The sequence below is a fragment of the Eriocheir sinensis genome, chromosome 4 (assembly GCF_024679095.1).
Source record: "Eriocheir sinensis breed Jianghai 21 chromosome 4, ASM2467909v1, whole genome shotgun sequence".
In the NCBI taxonomy this organism is placed as follows: domain Eukaryota; kingdom Metazoa; phylum Arthropoda; class Malacostraca; order Decapoda; family Varunidae; genus Eriocheir; species Eriocheir sinensis.
The window spans coordinates 5029456-5055777 of NC_066512.1; the positions used below are offsets into that span (position 1 = coordinate 5029456).

The window sequence follows — 26322 nt, forward strand, 5'->3', positions numbered from 1 at the left end:
ATGAAGACAAATCTGGTTTATTCAAAGAACTACCTACAACGTGCACTTCCCAAATCATTACCAAGTAGAGGAGTTTAAGCTGCTCTCAAAGCAGTCTATAGTGAGCAACTGAAGAGTCGGAGCACAAGTCAGTCACACGTGCACTCTAAGCAGTCTAATAAACACCTGAAGAGTCAAAGAATCTAATTACTCAGCATCGTCTGTGAACGAATGAATCGTGCGCCTGCAGAGAGGCACCTACAAGAAACGAGTCTCGCCGATCGGTCACTGTGAGCCCAGATCTGTCTATTACGTCTGAATCAAGTGACCGACCCAGCATATCGTACCGCACCCCGGCAGAACGACAAGTGAGTCCGCGGCGAGAGGATCTCTCCCCCCCCATACATTATTCAATGGGGAAATGCTCCGACACTCGTTACTTCCCTAAAAACTTATATCGCCTAGTATATCATTCAGTATATCTATTTTGAGGAACTATATGTCACTTGCAGTTGAAAATCACCAAAAAACTATGCATGGGGCGCCCTTCGGAGTGAAAGAAGTCATTTATAAAGTAGTCGTCGACCGCGACGGACGTCCGTCCCTGCCCTGCTGTGAGCGGCGGGTTATTACCGAGCTCACCGATACATCTACCGCAGAGCAGCAGCGTAACAGCCTTCATTAAGGAATAGTTCCATGGCATGTATTATATACATGTGAGGGGCTTCGTGGTGCATTGGTTAGCACACTCGGCTCACAACCGAGAGAGCCCGGGTTCGATTCCCGGGCGGAGTGGAAAAATTTGGGCGGCTTTTCCGATACCCTACGCTCCTCTCCACCCAGCAGTGAATGGGTACCAGGTATTAATCGGGGGTTGTGTCCCGTCTCCTGGGATCTGTTCCCTTCTCCTATAATTCCTTCCCCTCCTATCTCTCTCCGGCATATGACCACAGATGTTGCGCCGACTAAACGAAACTTTCCAACTTTTACATACATGTGACTTCTTAACTTTGGGTGGTTTATATATATATATATATATATATATATATATATATATATATATATATATATATATATATATATATATATATATATATATATATATATATATATATATATATATATATATATATATATATATATATATATATATATAGATACATAAGTACACACATAGAATTATATAGATATAAATAGATAAATAGATAGATAGAGATAGATAGATAGAGATAGATGTAGATAAATAGATATAGATAGATTGATAGATATAGACGGATAGATAGATATATGTAGATATATATGTAAGTAAATAGATATAGATAGATAGATGTAGATAGATAGATAGATTGATGTAGATGGATAGATAGATTGATGTAGATGGATAGATATAGATAGATAGAGAGATGTAGATAGGTAGATAGATATATATAGATAGATCGATGTAAATAAATAGATAGATAGATAGAGAGAGAGAGAGAGAGAGAGAAATGGATAGACTGAAGTATTGAAATCTACACTCTCTATAGAAAGGTTACGGGGAGACCTGATCGAAGTTTATAAATGGATGAAGGGCTTTAAATTAATGGGGATGTTAATAGGGTTTTGATTGTTAAAGAATCAGGAAGGATATACGTAGCAATGGAGTTCAGTTTGATAAATTAAGATTCAACAAAGACATAGGCAAGAATTGGTTTACCAATATAAATTGGTGAATGGATGGAATAGATTTGGCAGTCATGACGTTGTGGCTGCCAATTATACCATAGATACATATTCAGGAAGGGGCTGGATAAAGTCGTGGATAGTGAGGTAATTAAGGTGGGGTTAGGATTACAGGACCTGCCTTGCAGACCCTTTACGTTCTCATGAGAGAGAGAGAGAGAGAGATTTACATAGATTTACATAGAAAATCAGACCACACAGACCCCATGGTCCAGACTTGGTGGTCTGTCCTTAAACCTAAGTGATTTTACATTAATCAGAAGACTCCAAAACGTTGCATTTCTACTCTAGTTGATATTAAGTTGAAGGAAGTGACGGTCGAGCTTATTTTTGAAGGAGTCAATCGTGTTACACTGGACCACTGACGGTGGAAGCTTATTCCATTCCCGCACTACAACGTTGGTGAAGAAAAATTTGGTGCAGTCTGAATTTACTTGTCTACATCTGAGTTTTACGCCATTGTTCCTCGTGCGCAAAGTGTCATCGATCATAAACAATGTTGATCTGTCTACATTTGTGAAACCATTAAGTATTTTAAAACATTCGATCAGTTTTCCTCGGAGGTGACGTTTCTCAAGAGAGAACATGTTAAGGGTAGAAAGCCTTTCTTCGTAGGATTTGTTGCGCAAGGAAGGGATCATTTTCGTTGCCCGACGCTGAACACCTTCTAATTTAGCAATATCCTTTGCATGGTGGGGAGACCAAAACTGTACCGCATATTCCAAGTGGGGTCTGACTAAACTGTTGTAGAGCGGGAGTATTACATCTTTATTCTTGAATACAAAGTTTCTTTTAATGAAGCCCAACATTCTGTTCGCTTTATTTGCTGCATCGATGCATTGCTGTGAGAATTTGAGGTTTGACGCGATTTTGACCCCCAAGTCTTTGACGCATTGAACGCTTTTGAGTTTAACGCCGCGCATTTCGTATTCGAACTTCTTATTCCTCGTTCCAACTTGAAGGACATGGCACTTGTCTACGTTAAAGGGCATCTCCCATCTATCCGACCAAGCTGAAATTTTGTGCAAATCCTCTTGGAGGCTTTGCCTGTCTTCGTCAGTGAGAACCGAGTTGCCAATCTTTGTGTCGTCTGCAAATTTACTAATGCGGTTATTGAGTCCAACATCCACGTCATTGATGTAAATAATGAAGAGCACTGGGCCAAGGACCGAGCCCTGAGGGACGCCACTAGTGACAGGCGCCCACTCTGAGTTAAATCCGTCAATCACTACTCTTTGTTGTCTGTTGCTCAACCAATTCGCGATCCATTGGTTTACTTGACCGTCAATACCTATTTGCTTTAATTTGTAAAGTAATTTATGATGCGGGACTTTATCAAACGCTTTCTGGAAATCAAGATAGACTACGTCCAGTGATTCGGTTACGTCATAAACAGTGAAGAGGTCGTTATAAAAGGTTAATAGGTTTGATAGGCAGGATCTTTTGTTTCGGAAGCCATGTTGTGAGTCCTCAATCAATGAGTGGCTTTCAAGGTAATTCACAATTTTGTCTCTAATTATGCCCTCAAGTAGCTTACCTACAACCGAAGTTAGACTAATGGGCCTGTAATTACCTGGTACTTTTTTGTCTCCTTTCTTGAAAATCGGTGTCACGTTAGCCTTTTTCCAATCTGAAGGGACGATGCCTTGTCGCAAGGACATATTGAATACGGTTGTGAGGGAGGAGAGTATTTCGCTCTTTGTTTCTTTCAGCAGAGTTGGATATACTTTGTCAGGTCCAGGACTTTTATTTGTTTTAAGTGAATGGAGAGCTTTAAGGACTTCATCGGTTGTTATTTCAAAATTAGGCAATGCATGCTCGAGATTTACAATAGTACTGGTGTTGGTGGTAGCGAGAGGAAGACTGTTAGTATTAAACACCGAGGAAAAGTAATTGTTTAAGAGGTTTGCAATGTGTTGGCTGTCAGTCACTAGTGCACCGTCGCTGTTTGTTAAAGGTCCAATACCACTTTTGATCGCCTTTCTGTTGTTTATGTAACTGAAGAAAGATTTCGGATTATTTTTACAGTTGGCTGCAATATTTTCTTCGTATCTACGCTTTGCCTGACCTACTAGTCTTTTTACTCGTCGCCTGGCATCATTATAAAGTCTAATGTTTTCGGGCGTGCTTTGTTCTTTCTTTAACCTGTAAAACAATTTTCTCTCATTGACTGATTGTTTAATTTCGCTATTAAACCACGGTGGGCTATTATTAGTGTTAATTCGCTTCTCGCACAAGGGGACGAATGTGTTCTGCTGAGTGAGTAAGTGATTTTTAAGGCTTAGCCAGGCTTCCTCTACGTTGCAGTCATCTGATAGTTGTATTTCTGTTAGTTTTTGTCGGATTTCTACGAAGTTAGCTCTTTTGAAATTGGGCACCTTTACTTTATTTTCAGTCACTGATGATTGAGCTTTAATGTCGACGCGCACTAATTTATGATCGCAAGAACCGAGGTGTTCTCCTACCGTGACACTACTGACTAGGTTATCTTGGGTCGTTATAACAAGGTCGAGTATATTATTTTGTCGAGTTGGCTCAGAAACCATTTGGCTTAGATAATTTTCTTCTAGAAATTCGATCATTCTATGTGACTCGCCTTCTGTACCTGACAGTGTCGCCCAGTCGATATGGGGGAGGTTAAAGTCTCCTAATATCAGTGAGTCGCTGTTATTAAGTGACTGCCTTAAGACGCTGTACATTTCAAGGTCGTCATCGAGTGATTGCCCGGGAGGTCTGTAGGTGACAGATATATTTAAGTTGACTTTTGCAATGTTTACTCGCACGCACAAATGTTCAACGTTACTGTTTCCCAGTGTTTTGTCAGTGGGTTGCAAATAGCTTTTGACATAAAGGGCGACGCCACCGCCTCTACGGTTTACACGATCTTTGTTGAAGAGTCTGTAGCCATCTATGTTGTATTCGGAACTTAAATCAATATTTGTGGTGTCGATAAATGTTTCGGTTATAGCAATTATGTCAAAATTTTCTGTTAAAGCAAGACATCTCAGTTCATCAAATTTGTTTCTTAGGCTACGCGCATTGAAACTAAGGATTTTTAAGTTATCTAGAGGCTTGGTAATAGAGGTGGTGGTACTTGCGGGATCACGGTTACGGGTTTGTTGTGATGCACGGCGTCTATTTACACGGGCGGGGTGGAGGGACGTGGCCGTGACTCGTTTTTTGTTCGGATGACACGCACTGCTTCGTTGAGGAGCCTTCCGAGTCTGGCTGCCCCGATGGGAGAAAGGTGCAATCCGTCCCTGTGGAAGAGCTAAAGAGAGAGAGAGAGAGAGAGAGAGAGAGAGAGAGAGAGAGAGAGAGAGAGAGAGAGAGAGAGAGAATAATTTGTATAGATTCTTGTGATCTTTCGATCTGACTTGCTTGAATATGTATGAAACAATTGAGCTGGTAACCGGCTGACGAAAAGTAACAAAACGAGGAAAACTTGCTCCATTGCCCACCTTTCATTCAAGAATCAAGACTAATCCTTCAATAATGCGAAGTACAATTTAGGAACTTTCCATTACAACATACCACATCTTATAGGTACCCTTAATTAGATAGCTGATCGAACTGGAGCATACCAGCAGTAACCACTATTAGACAATTTACCCATTGTGTTCCATTGCATTTTAGCTCCAAATTTTGATCAGTGTTCTGCCCCTCCTTTAAGAATAGTGGTGGTTCAGGTCTTGTTGAAACGTTTGAGTAAGATAGGTTTAAGTTGAATCAGTAATTGACCTCCACATTCAAACTATTGAAAAGTAAGAAAGTCAAGGCCCAAAAACCATGAAGACAAATCTGGTTTATTCAAAGAACTACCTACAACGTGCACTTACCAAATCATTACCTAGTTGAGGAGTTTAAGCTGCACTCAAAGCAATCTATAGTGAGCAACTGAAGAGTCGGAGCACAAGTCAGTCACACGTGCACTCTAAGCAGTCTAATAAACACCTGAAGAGTCAAAGAATCTAATTACTCAGCATCGACTGTGAACGAATGAATCGTGCGCCTGCAGAGAGGCACCTACAAGAAACGAGTCTCGCCGATCGGTCACTGTGAGCCTAGATCTGTCTATTACGTCTGATTCCAGTGACCGACCCAACATATCGTACCGCACCCCGGCAGAACGACAAGTGAGTCCGCGGCAAGAGGATCTCTCCCCCCCCATACATTATTCAATGGGGACATGCTCCGACACTCGTTACTTTCCTAAAAACTTATATCGCCTAGTTACAGTAGTATATCAATCAGTATATCTATTTTGACGAACTATATGTCACTTGCAGTCGAAAATCACCAAAAACTATGCATGGGGAGCCCTTCGGAGTGAAAGAAGTCATTTATAATTAAAGTAGTCGTCGACCGCGACGGAGGTACACATTTATATATATATATATATATATATATATATATATATATCTATATATATATATATATATATATATATATATATATATATATATATATATATATATATATATATATATATATATATATATATATATATATATATATATATATATATATATATATATATATATATATATATATATATATATATATATATATATATATATATATATATATATATATATATATATATATATATATATATATATATATATATATATATATATATATATATATATATATATATATATATATATATATATATATATATATATATATATATATATATATATATATATATATATATATATATATATATATATATATATATATATATATATATATATATATATATATATATATATATATATATATATATATATATATATATATATATATATATATATATATATATATATATATATATATATATATATATATATATATATATATATATATATATATATTCAACAAAGACATAGGCAAGAATTGGTTTACCAAGAGAATGGTGAATGAATGGAATAGACTTGGCAGTCATGTTAATTTTTATGTGGGTGCCAATACAATAGATACATATTCAAGAAAGGGCTGGATAAATTCATGGATAGTGTCGAGGTAATTAAGGTGGGGTTAGGATTACAGAACCTGCCTTGTGTAGCTGGACTCTTGCAGACTCCTTACGTTCTAAGGTTCTTATGAGAGAGAGAGAGAGAGAGAGAGAGAGAGAGAGAGAGAGAGAGAGAGAGAGAGAGAGAGAGAGAGAGAGAGAGAGAGAATAATTTGTCCTTCTGATCTTTCTCTTCTCTTCGAGTTGAACCTTGTTTTAGCATGACACAGACTGACTTGCTTAAAAATATGTATGAAACAATTGAGCTGGTAATTAAACTGGCTGAAGAAAAGTATAAGAGCTAGTAATCCCTCCATAATGCGAAGTACAAGGTACCCTTAAGTAGAGATAGCTGAACTGGATCATACCAGCAGTAACCATGCACTACCAACCAAACCTGGAAAACTCTCTCTCTCTCTCTCTCTCTCTCTCTCTCTCTCTCTCTCTATATATATATATATATATATATATATATATATATATATATATATATATATATATATGTTTTTTTTTTTTTTTTTAGGGCATCGCATGCTAGTAGCAGGATCTATGTGAAATACTTCCATTGAGCAGAGGTAAAAATGATGTGGGTGGATACCATCTCAAAATTTGAATTTAAAGGTAATTTTGAAGGTCATCAAGGTCACTGTGGTTCAAATTTTGTTTTTTGACTGATTTTTTTAATGATAGGACCTTCTTTAATTGAAGAAGCTTATAAATTTACATTGTTTTATCTATTGCAAGTGAATTTAAGATTTAGTGTTTTAAAGTGTTGAAATCCACAGTTAAACAAAAAATGTAGCCTACATATTTTTACTGAATGAAGAAGTTCGGGAAGATGTATCAGAGAAGCAGCTAGGGCTCCCACGTTTGGAGGAAATTACACTAGATTGGGAAATTTCACCAATAATTGATGAAATTTCCCCCATAATTATTTTAGTAACAATTAAATCTAGGGAAACTGGTAATTTGGGGAAATCTTGGATCAGTATTAGAAAAAAGATTAAATAATTTGTGGAGTCCATAATTTTTTGGCGTAAATTATGTCATGCCCCGACGAGCTTATTTTCGTTTCTATTTCCCAACACGACCTCTGCGTGTATCGCTACAACACATGAGAAATTAATCAAGACCAGGAGAGGGTATTTCCCGGCTCCCTGGGATTGAACCCGCGACCAGTGTGACGGGAGAGCCACTCCTTACCGAGTCGGCCAAAGAGGTACCCCACTGGCTAAGTTGGTTATGGGAGGCTCGTTCATCAGGGCGTCGCCGCACTACAATTATATATAAATAAATTACTGCAACTCATATTAAAATATTTTATGATCTCCTATACACACCATATTATTCCTGTAGGCCCACCCTTTGACTGCTTTCATTGGCTTCCCTTCGTCTTAATATAGTTGATAATATATGATTTGGAGTACAACAGTCAAACCTTTCTAGTGCCTTTCAAGTTAAGCCTATCATTGCTCAATGAAATTATCCAGGGTTACACAGATAAAATGTCATACTCTCATTACAAGTCAATAAATTAAGGGTTGATGTACCTACCTACCTGTAGGCTACACCCATTCTGTGATGATGAAGATGATAGTCAGTGGAAATAAGGCCAGTATTTTTTTTTTCTTACCAAAGCATAGTTAATCTACCTATTACACCTATTCAGTAATGGATGAAGATGATAGTGGAAATAAGGCCAGGATTTTATTTATTTTTCTTACCAAAGCATAGTTAATCTATGTGTTACACCCATTCTGTCATGGATGCATGCTGCAGATGATAGTCAGTGGAAATAAGGCCAGTATATTTTATTTTTCTTACCAAAGCATTATTAATCTACATGTTACACCCATTCAGTTGTGGATGCAGATGATAGTCAGTGGAAATAAGGCCAGGATTTTATTTTTTTCTTGCCAAATTATCGAACACTATAATTTCATGCCTATATATAGGTAATGTGTAATTACAATGTGTTTATATATTTCTCACTTTTTAAAATTAAGGCAAAATATGTAAGCTGTTGCTATATCATAGTACTGTTCTTTCTCTAGTGTCCAAATAGGCATAATATTTGCTACATCTACAAAGTATTCTGGTTAATCTGGTATATAGTTTTGCTAAAAGATATGTCACTGATATGTTGATTTGTGATGGTCTAATGGAAATAGAAATTTATATTTTTGCGCAAACATATTTATATCAGTGTTCCTAGGTAGTTACATTATAAAAATATTAACACTTTATGCATTTTAGGATACATAGTAGCAGGAATAACAAGTAAAAAGAGCTGGCACACATTAAGGTAGTGTTGTATAATTCTGGGGAAATTGTGAGAAGTGTACCTCATGTTTCATTAGTAACCAAAGACATTGCACCATTTGATGTGGCCAGTGGTCTCCTCACTGCTGAGGATCGAGGCAAACAATATCTCATAGCTAATGCTAAACAACGACTCATTGATGGAAGTGTAGCTACAGTTCCATGCTGCTCTCAGAAGGCACCACTCTAAATTTTTTTGCAGATTGTACGAAGTAGCCATTTCCACTCAGCAGTGTGTGCAGAAATCTATCAAAGCTGACAATTGTTGTTGCAGCGATTACTGAATGCTGTCACTGCAGGTCGATCAGTGGAAATGGAATCTATATTCTCAAGCATGAGCTGTCCCCTGTTCCCCTGTCCTTGGCCAAGCCTGGAGGTCAGATGAACTCAACACCAAAGGCAGACCTTGTCAGTATCCTGATGTCTGGAATAAGTGTACCCACAGAGGTTTCAGTTGTTGACATGAAGACCTGTGTGCTGATTGATGGACATGCACTTATCCAGACACTGGGAAAGCCTCATGGGTGCCAAACATTTGGTGACTATGCTGAGGTCTTTATATGCAATGTGACACCAATTTGGAGAACACATAACGAGAGTTGATGCAGTGTTTGACCACTGTATTGGAGAGGAATCAATCAAGACTGCTACTCGATCAAAGCGAGTGGGTAAGAGGAAACTTGATTCGCAAGACCACTGATTGCTCATGATGTTCCACTTCTTCAGGTCTGGAGTAGTTTCATTGCCTTGGAAGAAAACAAGGCAGATCTTACCAGGTTCCTGTCTGAGGCAATCATACAGAAGGGTGTGGATCTTCCAGCTAGCTTTGAGCTTGTGACTGGAGGTGTGGATTTTCTAATGCAACTGAAGCCAGATCAACAAGTAGGCAAACTGTCCGACTTCAAGGAAATCATGAAGAAGTTGAAACAAGACTGACTCTCCATTCATGTGAGGCAGCCACTGAAGGCTATGAAAGGCTGCTTGTCAAGTCCAGTGATAAAGATGTGATGCTGCTTCTCCCACATTTTATGCCAGGCAAGGCAGCAGAGGTATGGATGATCTCTGGAACAGCAAGGAAGAGGAAATGCTATCCAATACACACAGTATCCGAGAGACTCCCACGACCTATTAGGGAAAACCTGCTCGGTTTTCATGGTCTAACAGGATGTGACACAAACTCTGCTTACAGTGGCCATGGCAAGAAGACATGTTGGGCAATTTTCCATAGTCAACCACTCCTGGTTAGTGGAATTGGCCGTGATGGAGAACTTACACCAATTGAGCAGTTTGTGTGCCTCCTCTATGGTTCTTCTACATTATTAAATGTTAACCAAGCCAGGCTCCAGCTCTTTAAGAAGGCCATCAATGCCCTTGAGATGTAGCCTCCAGCTAGGGATGCACTGGAACTGCACATTTTACATGACAACTACCTGGCAAGGATTTGGCTGCAAGCAGATCAGGAACACATCCAGATATCATATCCACTGGACACATCAGCTTGGATAAAGGAAAAAAAGTTTCCCGATTCCTGTGTGAAGAACACTTCCTCCTATCCCAGATGCTTGTCTTCAGCTTGTAACCTGTGCATGCAAATCCAAATGTAGGACAACTCAATGCTCCTGCTTCAGGAAAGGTCTCAAGTGCACTCCTGGCTGTGCCTGTGATGCAGTAGCCTGTTTTAACCCAGCAGCCCCAGAAATTGTAAATGGTTCATCTGAACTTGTATAGTTTATTCAGTCCATAAAGGCATAACATATTTGCATTAATTGTAATTACTGAAAAGGAAAGAGTACCGTGCTTGTGACTATTATATGTTTGTGTCAAACAACTTATTTTTACATGTATACAATTAACTGTTTGAGTAGAATAATTGCATGGCTTGTGTGTATTGCACTTCAAACAACTTATAACCCTAAAGCCTAAAATTACCAAGCATCCTTTGATTTTATTGGATAAAAAAATATCTGTTCATGCTGTTTGACTTTGAAAGTCAAAGTTCAGGGTGGCATCCACCCACACCTTTTTCTTCACTCTATGACTGATTGATCTGGCAAGGATGCCTGCTATTAACACTATATTAGACAACTTACCCATTGTATTCCATTACATTTTACCTCCAAACTTTGATCATGTTCTGCCCCTCCTTCAGAATAGTGGTGGTTCTGGTTTCGCTGAAATGTTTGAGTAAGATATGTTGGAGTTGAATAAGTAATTGACCTCCACATTCAAACTACTCGAGTAAGAAAATCAAGGTCCAGAAGCCATGAAGATAAATCCTATTTATTCAAAGAACTACCTACAATGTGCACTTACCCAATTCATTAGCAAGTAGAGGAGTTAGGCTGGGGAGGGAAGTTGTAAAATGATGACAGCAGACTTTTTCCAACAAAAAGGGGTACAAATTGGATATGCTAGCATGTGGAAGACAGTTTCTGAAATCTAAATAATGAATTCACTGGAAACATTATTCTTTATTTAAGCTTAATAGAGCATGTAGTCCGGTGACACGTAGTAACAGCTTCTTGCACGGCGAGCATACACTAAATACAAAAAGTTTCTTTGCTACCTAAAAGCATTTACCTTGGTGAGACTTATAATTTCACAATGAAACACTTTTAGACAATCGAGATTAGTAAACCATGCACTGTTTTCCCCCATTAAACAAGCAGATTCCCTTAATACAATACAAAAACTCATTATGTAAAGACTTTTAAAAATTATATTCCTCATATCCACAAGATGCTATTACTGCCACAGTTCAGAATTCTACAAGATCAAAGGAGAAACAATTATGTTTTTGATCCTGACAAAAGGAATGTTTGATTCAGCCATATTATAATAATTCATTGACTATTTCAGCAGTACTCATTTATAAACTGTTCATGAAAGTTGTTCTGGTAAGAGTATATAACTGCAAGTGTGCACACAAACATTGTCCTCAGAACTTTAGCTTTTGTGTTCTATGATATCGCTGTTCTAGACAAGACAGCCAAAGAGCGCACAGACTGCGCATTTTTTTTCAAACTGATATTCCACATACAAGTTGACAGTACTGAAAAAGAATGAAAAAAAAATCCGGAGTTAGATAAGTTCCGTCTCAAGGAAGTCCTTGACTCAAGTATAAGAAAGGAAGGTAAGATTGGCAGGGAAGACAGGAATTGCAGGCCTCTAGGTTAAAAGCTGCAGAACGCTTAACCTTTGACCTTACTATCATTTCCGACTGGGGCAAAAGAAAATTAGTTTCCTTCAACGCCTCAAAAACTCAATTTCTTCACCTATCAACTTGACACAACCTTCCAAATAACAATCCCCTATTCTTCAACAACACTCAACTGTCCCCTTTTTCCACAATTCATATTCTTGGCCTTTACCTACCTCAAAATCTGAATTGGAAACTTCATAGCTCCTTTCTTACTAAATCAGCATCCCTGAGGTTAGGTGTTCTGTACTGTCTTGGCCAGATCTGTTTTCCCTCACAGTTGCTATCTATTTATAAGGGCCTTGTCCATCCCCATATGGAATATGCATCTCACATGTGGGGGGGATCCACTCATGTCCCTTTTGGACAGAGTGGAGTCAAAGGCTCTTTGTCTTGTCAACTGCCCTGCTCTTTCTCGCAAGCTTCCTCCCCTCAAACTCCACCCCAATGTTGCTTCATTTTCTATCTTTTATCACTACTTTTATGCTGACTGCTCTTCTGAGTTTACTAACTGCATGCCTCCCCTCCTCCTGCTGCCCCGCTGCACCCGACTTTCTACTGTAGCTCATCCTTTTTTTATCTATATCCCTTATGCTAACCAGCATCCCCAATCTTTCATTCCTTCTACTGGTAAACTCTGGAACAGCCTTCCTTTATCTGTATTTCCTCCTGCCTATGACTTAAACTCTTTCAAGAGGAGAGTATCACCATCCTCTTGACACTCTCTTTGCAGGGTCAGCGAATAGCGGTCTTTTTTGTTTGAATATATTTTTACCCTGGAGTTGCTTCCTTTGCTGTAAAAACAAAAAAAAGTATTGAAGAAAGGGGTGAAAAGGAAAGCATTGAAAATATTTCACTTCCCATGAACATGCCATAAGTCCTGTCTATACATTATAACAAAGATGAGAAATAATCATCGGAAATGCTTAGGAAATCATTCTCAAATCATGAACATGAAAAAGATAACTGAACACCAGCTCTGGGTCCCCCTCCTCTAAGGAGTATTAGCTGCTCATGGTGAGGGTGTCATGGATGCTAAGCCACTCATTGTCACCCAGTATGTGTCAGCAGTCTAGTGCCTGACTAAAAAAACTGCAATGGAGGTTAGTCAACACATATGACAGGTCCTTCACAGGACTGCTTCCCAGCAACAGAAGTAAAGTGTTGGTATTTGAGAAAAATAAGAGTGAAGTGGTTAATTTTAATTGTTCATACAGGGTGAAAGTTGAATGTCCAAAAGAATGTAACATTAAACTGAATGGAGAAAGGATGGAGGAGATGAATGAATTTAAGTATCTTGGTTCGATCCTGTGCAAACATGGAAGCATGGAAGGCGAGACCAGAGAAATATCTGTACAGGGGAGAAGAATGATTGGGTCCCTGGAGAATATGATAAAAATAAGGACAGTTGACATAACAGTGAAAAAGGGATTATATGATGGAATAATTGTGCCGACGATCACTTATGCAAGTAAGATGTGGACAGGGAATGAAAACCAAAGATCCAGGATACAGGCAGTAGAAATAAGCTTCCGAAGAAGAGCTTGTGGGGGAAGAATAGATGAATAATAATAATAATAATAATAATAATAATCAAAGTGCCTTGGATCAGTTATGTGTAAGCATGGTGGTACGGAGGGAGAGATAAGAGAAAGGGCATTGCAAGGAAGAAGGATGGTAGGGTCTTTGTGACGAATCATGAATGGCAGAAGTGTAGTGCGGCGACGGCCTGATGAACGAGCCTCCCATAACCCACTTAGCCAGTGGGGTACCTCTTTGGCCGACTCGGTAAGGAGTGGCTCTCCCGTCACGCTGGTCGCGGGTTCAATCCCAGGCAGCCGGGGAATACCCTCTCCTTGTTGTGATTAATTTCTCGTGTGTTTCGATACACGCAGAGGACGTGTGGGACCAAGAGAGTAATAGAAAAAAGAGAATAGAAAATCCTGGCCATTAAAGAAGTGAGAGCATGGAGGTAAAGAGGGATTTGAGAAATACAATAATAGTACCAACCCTCACATATGAAAGTGAAACGTGGGCCTGGAATGAAAGTCAGAGGTCTAGAGTGCAGACAGTGGAAATGAGTTATTTGAGGAGTGCTTGTGGTGTGAGTAGAATGGATGGAATGAGTAAGTAAAGTGTGTACGTGCATTTTGGAATGTGTCACAGTGGTGAAGGGAAGAAGGTGGAGGGTGGAAGAAGTGTAGCACAGACTTTAAAGTGGTTTGGCCACATGGAGCAAATGGAGGAGAGTAAGATGACCAGAAGGGTGGTGAGTGAGATAGAGGGGGAATGCTAGAGGACGACCTCCAGAGAAATGAAGGGATCGGGTGCAAGAGTCCGTTCGGGCGGGGGGGGAAAGATCTTTGAGAAACTTTGAGCAGGCAAGGAGGGAGTGTCTGGACAGAGAAAGATGGAAGCTCTTCTGCCGTGGCCATCCCCTTGTGGGAGCTCCTAGGAGCAGGGGTCGATGAAATGATGATGATGATGTATATAACAAATATGGTACGTTTAGTAAAGACGAAGTTATGAAATGTGGAAAGATTGAGAGGGTTAAACGCAGTATCCTGAGATGGTTTGCCCAAAAGGAAAGGATGCTGGAGAGTGAAAAGATGAAGAGGATGTATACGAGTAAGGTTGATGCGGTGACTGAAAGAGGACGACCCCCAGTGAAATGGGAGGACAGAGTGCTGAAGTATGTGAGAGAAAGGAGCGAGAGGAGTGTAAGAGGTTTAGAGGATGATAGGAGGAAATGTAAGGACAGTAATAGATGGAGTCTCTTCTGCCGTGGCCATCCCCTGTATTAAAAAAAATAATAAATATATAAATAAAATAAGAATAAAATAATTAAAAAAAATATACAATCAAAAATATATATCCAGTGTAAATAGAGAGAGAGAGAGAGAGAGAGAGAGAGAGAGAGAGAGAGAGAGAGAGAGAGAGAGAGAGAGAGAGAGAGAGAGAGAGAGAGAGAGAGAGAGAGAGAGAGAGATAGAGAGAGAGAGAGAGAGAGAGAGAGAGAGAGAGAGAGAGAGAGAGAGAGAGAGAGAGAGAGAGAGAGAGATTTACAGATATATAGAAAATCAGACCATTATAGACCCCATGGTCCAGACTAGGTGGTCTGTCCTGAAACCTAAGTGATTTTACATTAATCAGATGGCTCCAAACGTTGCTTTTCTACTCTAGTTAATACTAAGTTCAAGGAAGTGACGGTCGAGCTTGTTTTTAAAGGAGTCAATTGTGTTACACTGGACCACTGATGGTGGAGCTTATTCCATTCTCGCATCTACAACGTTGGTGAAGAAAATTTGGTAGTCTGAATTTATTTGTCTACATTTGAGTTTTGTGCCATTGTTCCTCGCTCGCAAAGTGTCATCGATCATAAACAATTTTGTTCTGTTTGCATTCGTGAAACCATTAAGTATTTTAAACATTCGATCAGTTTTCCTCGAGGCGACGCTTTCAAGAGAGAACATGTTAAGGGTGGAAAGCCTTTCTTCAGAGGATTTGTTGCGCAAGGAAGGGATCATTTTTGTTGCTTGACACTGAACACCTTCTAGTTTAGCAATGTCCTTTGCATGGTGGGAGACCAAACTGTACCGCATATTCCAAGTGGGGTCTGACTAAACTATTGTAGAGCGGAAGTATTACATCTTTATTCTTGAATAAAAGTTTCTTTTAATGAAGCCCAACATTCTGTTCGCTTATTTGCTGCATCGATGCATTGATGTGAGAATTTGAGGTTTGATGCGATTTTAATCCCCAGGTCCTTAACGCATTGAACGCCAGAGTTTAACGCCGCTGATTTCAATCAACTTCTTATTTTTTGTTCCAACTTGAAGGACCTCACTTGTTCATGTTAAAGGGCATCTCCATTTATCCAACCAAGTTGAAATTTTGTGCAAATCCTCTGAGGCTTTGCCTGTCTTCGCCAGTGAGAATCGAGTTACTAATCTTTGTGTCATCTGCAAATTTACTAATGTGATTATTGAGTCCAACATCCACGCCGTTGATGTAAATAATGAAGAGCACTGGGCCAAGAACTGAGCCCTGAGGGACGCCACTAGTGACCGGCGCCCACTCTGAGTTAAACCGCCAATCACAACTCTTTGTTGTCTGTTGCTCAACCAATTCCGCGATCCATTGGTTTACTTGACTGTCAATGCCTATTTGCTTTAATTTATAAAGCAATTTATGATGGGACTTTATCAAACGCTTGAAATCAAGATAGACTACGCCCACTGATTTGGTTACGTCATAAACTGAGAAGACGTCGTTATAAAAGGTCAATAGGTTTGATACGCAGGATCTCTTGTTACGGAAGCCATGTTGTGAATCTTTAAATAATGAGTGGCATTCAAGGTAACTCACAATTTTGTCAATTATGCTCTCGAGTAGCTTTCCTAGAACTGAAGTGAGAGAGAGAGAGAGAGAGAGAGAGAGAGAGAGAGAGAGAGAGAGAGAGAGAGAGAGAGAGAGAGAGAGAGAGAGAGAGAGAGAGAGAGAGAGAGAGAGAGAGAGAGAGAGAGAGAGAGAGAGAGAGAGAGAGAGAGAGAGAGAGAGAGAGAGAGAGAGAGAGAGAGAGAGAGAGAGAGAGAGAGAGAGAGAGAGAGAGAGAGAGAGAGAGAGAGAGAGAGAGAGAGAGAGAGAGAGAGAGAGAGAGAGAGAGAGAGAGAGAGAGAGAGAGAGAGAGAGAGAGAGAGAGAGAGAGAGAGAGAGAGAGAGAGAGAGAGAGAGAGAGAGAGAGAGAGAGAGAGAGAGAGAGAGAGAGAGATAGATAGAGAGCGAGAGAGAGAGAGAGAGAGAGAGAGAGAGAGAGAGAGAGAGAGAGAGAGAGAGAGAGAGAGAGAGAGAGAGAGAGAGAGAGAGAAAGAGAGAGAGAGAGAGAGAGAGAGAGAGAGAGAGAGAGAGAGAGAGAGAGAGAGAGAGAGAGAGAGAGAGAGAGAGAGAGAGAGAGAGAGAGAGAGAGAGAGAGAGAGAGAGAGTAAAACACAAAACTACAATAATTACCTGGCATCATTACATGTTCAAGATTTTCACCAATAGGAAACTTGGGACACCTCTCCCAAGTGGCACTACATCCACTATGCCCTCCACTGGGACTGGTGTGGTGTGATGATGATGTAATACAGGAGCAAGCTCCTCAAAAGACTTCTACGAGCTTCCGAGGCTTCCCATCATGGTCCAGTCTGTACAGCATTTGATCTGTTTATAAGGCATAATAATTACAGTATGAGAAATGCAACGAGCTTCCATACAAGGCCAATCACAACAATGACAACAGATTTTAAACCACAGCTGCAACTTGTTTGGCACTCATCTTTGCTTGTGAACCCTGCACCTGTGCTATAGAAAACCTGTCACTCAAAGTTACATAAGAACATAGGAAACTGCAAGAGGCTGAGTGGCCTACACAGGGCAACTCCAGAATCCCTCCACTACTCACGATGGGTGAGGTGTAGTTTTAGGGATTACAGGTAGAAGCTTGATCCTCGTTTACCTTCAATCTGGGCGTCACGGCTCCAGTACCGTCTCCTTACTGCACCCACACCTCACTGCCACCTGTCGTACTCGGCCATGTAGCTATCCAGTCTGCTCTTACAACAAGCTATCGTCCCTGCACTAACTATGTTATTGCATAGTTTATTCCATTCCCCCACCACCATATTATGAAACCAATGCTTGCCTATATCTCTCCTAAATTTATACTTTCTAATTTAAATACATTGCAGTTCTATCCTGCTGGCTAATTCTCAGTACTTTACTTATATACGCCTTTGTTTGTAACCTTTGACCCATTTGAATACTTCTATCAGATCTTCCCGCACTCTTACGTCTTTCTTGTGAATGTAAGTTTAGATGTTTCAGCCTATTTTGATATGGGAGGTTCCTCAGCCCCTGAATCATCTTGGTCATCCTCCTCTGAACTGATTCTAGCAAGTTGATGTCCATTCTGTAGTGTGGGCACCAAAACTGGACAGCATAATCTAAGTGTGGCCTTAGTGACTTTAAGTCTATCTATCTGTCTAATCACGAGCTCCCTACTTATGTTGATGTCGGTTAATCCTTCTACCTCTTCTCCCCTGTAGATCTGTTCTCCCTGAAGTATATCATCTAATCTTTCTTTGGTAAATACAGTTAAGAAATACCTATTTAACGCCTCACTCATTTACTCGTCTCTATCAATCAGTGATTCTCCCGACTTAAGCGGCCCTATCTTATCCCTAACCTTGGTGTTATTAAGCTGGAAGAAGCCCTTTGGATTGGTCTTTGCTTCCCTGGCAATTCTAATCTCATAATTACGTTTTGCCATACGTGTGTTCTTCTTTACTGCTCTAGCTAAATCGTTGTAACTATCCCTTAGGTGAGTTTCCCCCCTTTTGACTCTAACATATAGTCCTCTTTTCCTTCCTATTTCAGTTTTTAACCTGTCTGTCATCCATCGCGGGTAATTACCTGTTAACCTGACTTCCCTGTGAGGTATTAACTGTTTCTGTCCTAGTTTAATCTCCCTGACCAGACTATTGTACTCACCCTCCAAGCTACTGACCTGACTAGTGACCTCACCAGAGATTAACGCCCCTCCCTGCTCTGGGTCCTGACCTACTTCTGATATCACTCCCCTAAGCCTTTGCAGCTGTTTTCTTAACCCCTCGTAGTCTGCCTTCCTGAAGTCAGGTATTAATGTGTTGTTACTGCTGACTCTATCCTCCCATTTAATATTAAATCTAATTTCCTTATGATCACTTGTTACCAAATGAATCCCCAACCTCAATGTTGCTTATTATGTCCTCTCTATTAGTTAACAACAAATCCAAAATATTTTCTTCCCTCGTTGATGTTCTAATTAACTGCTTAAGGAAACTATCCTGTATCACATCTAACAAATCCTGTGCCTCTTGGTCTCGGATAAAGTATCCCACTCTATGTTCCTATAATTGAAATCCCCAATTACACACACATTCCTATATCTTGACGCCCTACTAATTTCTTGTAAAAGGGGTTGGCTACTGTCCCTGGTAAGGTTGGGCGGTCTGTAAAGTACTCTTATGACACGATTCTCCTTCCTACCTATTGTTTCTACCCAGAGGGATTCTGTATTGATATCTTCCTTGATTGAGTTGTTAATGACACACTTAGATTGTTCTGACGAAGGTGCGACCCCACCCCCCTTCCTGCCTATTCGATCCTGGTGGAATAACTTATACCCTTCAATCTCTAATTCTGGGAGAAAGTGTCTGTCTGCAGTGTTTATCCATGACTTTGTGATCGCTATCATATCAAATTTCTCTACGCACGCCTTTCCCCTCAATAAATCTATCTTATTCCTAATACTTCTACTGTTTGTATAGTACACATTTAGACCTACCCCTTGCCTTACCCTGCAGCCACTATTATTATTACTACATTTAGTGTTCCCACTTGGTATTGCCATCTTAGGCCCCTTCTTACTTACCCTAAAAAACCCTGCAGGGCCCCCAATCCATGTTCAAGGGCATCAGACAGGATCTGCACCCCCTCCCATGAAAGGTGAACTCCGTCCCTTTGGTATAGGTGGTTCTTGCCAAAGAAACTTCCAGGTGTCGACAAATGTCCATCCATTGGCTTTGCAATAATCTGCCAACCTGCAGTTTAATGCAATAGCCCTGGACAACCAAATGGCACCTTGGCAGAACCCCACACACCACAGGAACCCCGCCTTTGGACATAACTCTTGAAGAGCCTTCATGTAGCGGCGCAGAAGCTGCTCACTACCTAACCTGCCTATGTCGTTCCTTCCCACGCTCCAGGCAGGCGATGGGTTTGACTCCCTCGTCTGACATTCACGACTCTACCCTGGCTGACATCCCTAATCCCCCCAGAAAACACACCCTGGTCCTACATGGCCTATCTTTAGCACAGAAGGCCCTATCTCACAACCTGACCTGGCTATCCCCAACAACCAAAATGTTACCTCTGGGCAGGGATTTGTCATCTCCTTCACCTCCTGCTCCTTCACTCCCTCCCTCAGCTCAGAGAGAGCCTGGAAGGAGTTGCGGCACTACACACCCACAAGATTGGTCCTCTTCAACCTTAAGCAGCTGTCATGGCTCTTGACTACCTGCCAGCCCCCATCTTGTGACGGTGTACTATGTACATCGCTTGTCTGGGGACCTGATGAATGAAGGACTCTATTTTCCTTCCTCATGGCCTCCACAGTCCTCTCCAACTCTTCAATTCTCTCCAAGAGAGAGTTCACCAACTCAACTGTACCCTACCGGCCAAGCCTCCTCCCCTCACTGCACCACTGTAACTCATCCAACCAGACACGGTCAACCCAAGAGCTAGCCAGAGCACGTCCTATCACCTTGAGGACCTGAGGTGGTATTTAAGTTGTATTAAATTTAACTCCTCCAGGTAGTTGGGACACAACCTCTGTCAATGAGCTGGACCTTGCCACTAATGAGCAGCGGGTAGGGACACTGGCATAAAAGAAGCAGTCTATCTCTCTCCTACATGAGGAAAAGTGGGATCTCTTTATTGCTAATCAGTATACCATTGCATACCTTATACTACAGCAATGAAATCAATCCCTTCTCCCTTTCCTCTACTAACTGAATTATCAAAATAAATCATTATTAAGCTGATGAGAAAATCATGAACACAAAATGCCACAAAAGTGTACATTCTTCAACACATAACCACTTTAATTTCAAATCTTGGCTTTTATTTATTCCAGATAACAGCAGACTTTCAAACATATGATCAATCAAAAACAATCACTTGCCTTATTCATCCCACTGGAAGTGACATGCCCATCATAAAACTTTCCGCTGCTCAGCACACTTAAGTCCAGAGGCATGCTTTCTGGTCCTCAGCGACTCATACAGGATGTTGTCTTCTGCAAACCTTTGTCTGCAGGCCAACTCATATTCCTCAACAGTATAGTTGAACCTGATGATGAATTTTAATTGTCAATATTATGCTTCACTGCAACCAGTCAAGTAAAGTTGCATGTCAACTGGACAGACACAGAAAATAATGACAAGTGGTATGTCTTTTCTGAAACAATACATAGTAATATAAACATTTTCATATTCAATTCAAAACCTAGGTTAAGAAAGAAAAAAAATGAAATCTGTGCAGATGACAAAAAATTCAGTGACAATACTTTAGAGGGAAATCTTACTGAACACAATTCCCTTCAATACTTTAGAGGGAAATCTTACTGAACACAATTCCCTTCTTTATTTGCATGAATTTTGGTGAATATTCACGGTACTCCCCACCAATAATAATGGATGAAAATGTTAACTTGTCATATCTTTTGATGTTTTGAATGAATCTTTTTTGTTCCAAATCCCCAGCTTTTGCCACTGGCCACTTACAGTGCCTCGGAAAGTATATATTGGTTTGCCAGAAAAATATACTTGTCCTGCAACTAAACCTAACCTGACCATATCTATCCTAACTAACCTGACATAACCCTAACCCCGAGTTACTGTGAAAAACCTGCCATAAAAAGAAAAAAAAAATGTAGACATTATATATAGCTGATTTACAAGATGCATCTCTCTCTCTCTCTCTCTCTCTCTCTCTCTCTCTCTCTCTCTCTCTCTCTCTCTCTCTCTCTCTCTCCCCATTATCTTACATGGAATGGGGATGAGACTAATTGGTCTTTAGTTTAAGGGATCACTGCAAGACCCTTTCTTATAGATGGGACACACATGAGACAATTTCCATAATTGTGGTAGAGTACCAGAGGACATGGATAGATTAAAGAGGTAAGAGAAAGGGTAGACTAACTTGAGGCATATTCCTTTAAAACTCTAGGATGAAAGCGGTCCAGGCCCCATTAAGCTATCTACTTTTAGGGCCCCTCAATTGGAGTTCAACTGTTGTGCCGTTCATGGGCACTCTTTTAATGAATTATGTAGGTTCATTATACCTCAAAGTAGAATTAATTGTTGATAATTTAAACCACCGAGCAAAATTAGTAGTTTATTCACCCAGTTTTATGAGGCATCATTATCGCACACAGGATCATCACCTGCCCAAGTAAAATAGGTAACACGACTTTAAGAAAGTTACTTGAGGTAATTATTCTTTAGAGATTCTGATGGTGAACTAAGGGTCATAAGACAGGGTCCACTGATTAGAGGTTAACTTACGTATCTTACATCACTAATTACATTTGTAAATACCATGAATACAGGTTAACATTAACACCTTAAACTAACATGCACACATGGGAATAAGTAGCACCGACATAATAACTGTTTCCACCCACACGGGGAAACACAGACTCCACCATTCCACACCTTAATTAAGTCCTAACTAAAACTTGTGAGTGTTTGCGCTTATCCATTGTTACCCCTGAGAACGACACACATACCACCCTTTTGGCCTTCTCCTTCCTTCTTCTTCTTCTTCTTCGTGGGTATTTTATGGGGCTAGATTGGGCTGTGGGCCCACAGCCTCTAGAGCCCGTCAGTCCTTCCACAGGCAGCTTCCAGAACGCAGCTTCAAAGTGTTTGCTCTCTTGCTCTTGCTGTACAGGTGACCCGTTGGAGAGTCAGGCCTAGTAGTAGTAGTCGGTCAGGAGTTTTGCCTTTGTAACAGCACTCCTGATGTGTCTACTGTCTGGGTCTATTATTTTGCTTGTTCTTTCATTCTTTTTAATCTTATTCTCCAAAACTTGTGTACTGTTGTTTTCGTTTGTTCGGTGTGTTCATTTTCAAATAAAATTTTTCCAATGGTGTCGTCCTCTTCTTCCTCGTAAGGCTGTTGCAGCCTCACGCACTTTGCTCTTTCCTCTGCATAGGCCGGGCACCAGAGCAGGAAGTGTCGCAGGTCTTCGTTTTCAGCTTCACACATGTCACACTTGTTTCCTCTTGCCGGTGTCTGTTTCTGTCTTTTAGTTGCATGTTGTTTGTCCTGCATCTGAATAGCACTTCTGAGGCTTGGTTGTTGTTGTATACCTCCTCTTGTCCTCCCAACTCCTGTCTCCATTTTCTATATATCTTAAGGCTTGCTTTCTCATTCATTTGCCTCTTCCACTCTCTTGTATCCACCTCTCTCATTCTCCGCTTTATACTCTCCTTTGTCTCATTCCTCACATTCACACTCAGTCCCTCTGTTGCTCTCAGTTCATTCAACAAAGCTTTCACCCACCTACTTTGTCTCTTCTCTATCATCTTCTCTCCCACCCTTCTCACCAAATCATTTCCTTCCACGAAAACATACCTTAAGTACTTCCACTGTCCCTCCCTTATCCTGTTTTAACACTGGAGCTTCCTATCTCACCCCTAGTACTGCTTCCTGTGCATACATTGGTGCCCTCAAAATCTTCCTGTACACCCCATTCTCTATCCTCTGCAACTTTTTATGTCTGTCTTTGTGATGTTTATTATATTTACCCCATACAGGATGGATGGCAGTGCAACATTTTTCCAATATGTCTTTCCTATTAACATTCTTGAACAGCTCTTTTCAATTACATTGTATGTCATATTTGCTAACCTTCTCGCTTTCCTGAACATTTCTTCCTTTTGCATTTGAAAACAGTTCCTCTTGTCATTGACTATTATTCCTAAATATTTAATTCTATCCCCAACACTAATGCCCCTATATTTTCTGGTTTGTTTTCCATATTAAAATGATAATATTGCTTTTCTGCTTATTTACTTTTAGTCCATATTCTTTAGCTATAGTCTCCATCTTCTCTATCACCTGTACTGCTTCCCCTACACTATTTGCCAAAAGCATGCCATCATCTGCAAAGAAGAGTGAGGTAATCCTGAATGCCTCATCTTTGTACCCACTTTCTAGCTCCTCTAGCTCCTGAATTATTTTAAAAGTAATCATCTTAAACAGTGTAGTTGAGGCAGTACATCCCTGTCTAATCCACTGGTCACTTCTATTTCTATCTCCTCCTCTTCTTTATCTATCTCTATCTTAGTTCTATCTCCTACATAAACTCCTGCTATGAAGTTAATTATATCTGGGTTTACCTTGCTATCCTTTAAAACTTCTATTAACTTATCTCTTCTTACACTATCATAGGCCTTTGCAAAATCTATCGAGATTACTATCAATGGTTTCCTCATCTTATATGCTCCTTCTACACAATATCTTAGAATAAATAGGATGTTTTCTATCCGGCTTCCCTCTGTGAATCCTGCCTGTGTATCCTTGCCTATACCATTTATCCTAATGTGGTCTTCCAAGCTAGTTCTAATCACAGCCATCATTAGCTTGTACCCTACATTTGTCAGAGCTATTGGCCTTAGTTCTTTAACCTTTGGTCTACACTTCTTTGGTAACATGACTGTCCTAGAGTCCCTCCATCCCTCTGGTATCCTCCTGTCTCTAATACTGCCCCAAGGTCTTCAACCAACACCTTCCGTAATACTTTACTTTTGCAAATTCTTTGTACAATTCTGGCTTTATTTTGTCTGTTCCAACTGCTTTTTTATTCTGCATTCTATTGATACATTTAATTACTCTATCTTCCCTTATGCTTTCTTCTTCCAGATATATGTATCTCCCCTTCACCCTTCTTGTCATTTCCATGTGTTCTTTCACTTCTAGTCCACATTTTTCAGTGTGCTGCCACCCCACTGCCCTCAGCTCATTAATATCCTCCAACCTTACAGCCTGGTTTTCCTCTATGTCCATTTTTACCTGTTTATACTCCCTTACATACTCCTCTCTCTTCTCTGTGTTCCAAACTTCCTTTATATAATTTCCATGTTTTCTGTAAACTCCACTCCAAAACCTTTTACTTCCTCCCCACCTTTCCTTTCTCCAGCTCAACTACGTACTCCCCATATATCCTTAAAGTTTATTTATCCTTAACCTTTTACCCTTTAAGTATTGTTATATACTCCCACATCTTTTTCCCTCCATCTTTCTTATACTTAATTTCCTTTGTTATCTTCTCCTCTTGTTTGTACATTTCCTTCCTTATCTTTAATTGTACCTTTGTTCTTTGTTCTACATATAATTTTTGCCACCTTTCTTCCTCTTCTTTTGCATTTTGCATTTCTCCTATTTCTGTTTAACCTCTTCCTTTCTTTTATTTCTTTCCTTATTTCCTCGTTTATCCATGCTGGTTCCTCGCCGTCCCTAGCTTTTCTCTCTTCTTCTATATACACTTTTTAGCACTGCATCTGCTGTTTCTTTCATTTTTTCTCCAGTTCTCCTATACTGTCCACCTTATTCCTCGTCACACTTTCTTCTAGCTTTTTCCTAAAGTTTTCTAGTGATGATTTATCTGTTTTATAGTCCTCCCTCTCAATACAATCATTTTTCTTGAACTCCCTCTTTTCTTCTATTACCCTTTATTCCAACTCTATCAGTTTATGGTCTGAAGGTCATATTCTTCCTTTTTTCATCTATCCTCATTTTTATGGAACCTATTGTACACCTTGTCTGTCACTAATACATAATCTATTACACTCTGTTGTCCATCTCGGCTCCATGTCACTTCTCCCTCCACCTCTCGTCATCATTTAACATAATCAATCCATATTTTCCATCCATTGTATAATCACTTCCCCATTCCTGTTTACTTTTGTGTTCCTTGAACCCCACATGTCCATTGAAGTCACCCATTATCATCAAAGGCTCTTCGTAGGCATGTTGCATGTTGGCCTTGGTCTGGGCGACGCCCAGCTTCCCATCTGTCAGGCTTGCCTTTGGCGCACCTGAAAGGGGCGATGTCACTCGTGAGAATCCAGTTTCAGTTATAGTACTATAGCAAAAGTGAGTTGAACACCGTGGACAGTTCTTTCCTCACCTGAAAGGGCGATGTCGCTTGTGAGAATGAGCTCGCTCCCACAACCCAAAGACTATAAAAGAAAGATGGGAAAGCTTCTATCTAACAACGATAAAGAAAATGTGAGGCAGATATGGACTAGCAGCGCCATCTGTTGAGCCGACGCCAAACTATATCAAGTACGTCGTCTGCAGGTGTACGATTTCCTCTTCATCTTCCTGTGACCTTATCGCTTTCTAGTTTGTATCATATACGTAGATTTTATTTTTTACATAATGTATGAACAATATTTACTTTTTCATAATCCATTATGTATTATAT

At 40.1% G+C, this 26322-nt stretch overlaps 1 protein-coding gene across 1 annotated transcript in view; it reads right to left on the bottom strand.

Annotated features, from left to right (window-relative positions):
• Window positions 1-21050: 21050 nt before the first annotated feature.
• Window positions 21051-26322, bottom strand: part of LOC127008067 (uncharacterized) — a 34294-nt gene continuing 29022 nt past the window's right edge. Inside the window, exon 2 of the mRNA XM_050879620.1 lies at window positions 21051-21173. The gene's annotated coding sequence lies outside the window, so the exon portion shown is untranslated. The remainder of the gene's footprint in view (window positions 21174-26322) is intronic.